Raw genomic sequence first — 760 nt, 5'->3', positions numbered from 1 at the left:
GATGGGGCTCGAGGAGCTCATCATGAGGCTTCAGATGGAATCCAGAAACCGAATTGCTGATAAGGTCACTACTAAGGAGCACATTGTCAACATGGCTGAGCACAAAGGCAAAGGAAAGGCACACGCTAATTCTCCTGCCAAGCCTTCCAAAACTGTTGCAGCCTTGAAGGCTTCTGGAAAAAAACTTCAAGAACAAAGGTATTGAGATCAATGCGAATGTGGAGAAGTTCAAGGGGAAATGTCACTACTGCCACAAAGTGGGGCACAAGACTGTTGAGTGTCGCAAAAAGATCAAGGATGAGAAGGTTCAGGCAAATCTCACTGAGGAGGATCTCGTTGCTGTGGTGACTGAAGCCAACACGGTTGAAAGCAACAGCCCCAAGGAATGGTGGTATGACACGGGTGCAACCACCCACATTTGCACCGATAGGGCGATGTTCAGCACCTATCAGTGACTGAAGCCAACACGGTTGAAAGCAACAGCCCCAAGGAATGGTGGTATGACACGGGTGCAACCACCCACATTTGCACCGATAAGGTGATGTTCAGCACCTATCAGAAAAGCGAGACTCATGAGAAGCTCAGGATGGGGAACACTGCAGTCTCCAAGATTGAAGGACGCGGCAATGTGATTTTGAAGATGACATCTGGACGTGAGGTCACTCTGCGAATGTGAAGCATGTGCCTAACATGAGGAAGAACCTGGTCTCAGAAACCTTGCTCAGCAAGAATGGATTCGCCATAAGTTTTGAGGCGGACA

This window comes from Brassica oleracea, chromosome C7 (genome assembly GCF_000695525.1).
Source record: "Brassica oleracea var. oleracea cultivar TO1000 chromosome C7, BOL, whole genome shotgun sequence".
NCBI classification, from domain to species: Eukaryota; Viridiplantae; Streptophyta; class Magnoliopsida; order Brassicales; family Brassicaceae; genus Brassica; species Brassica oleracea.
This window is presented reverse-complemented; position numbering follows the sequence as displayed.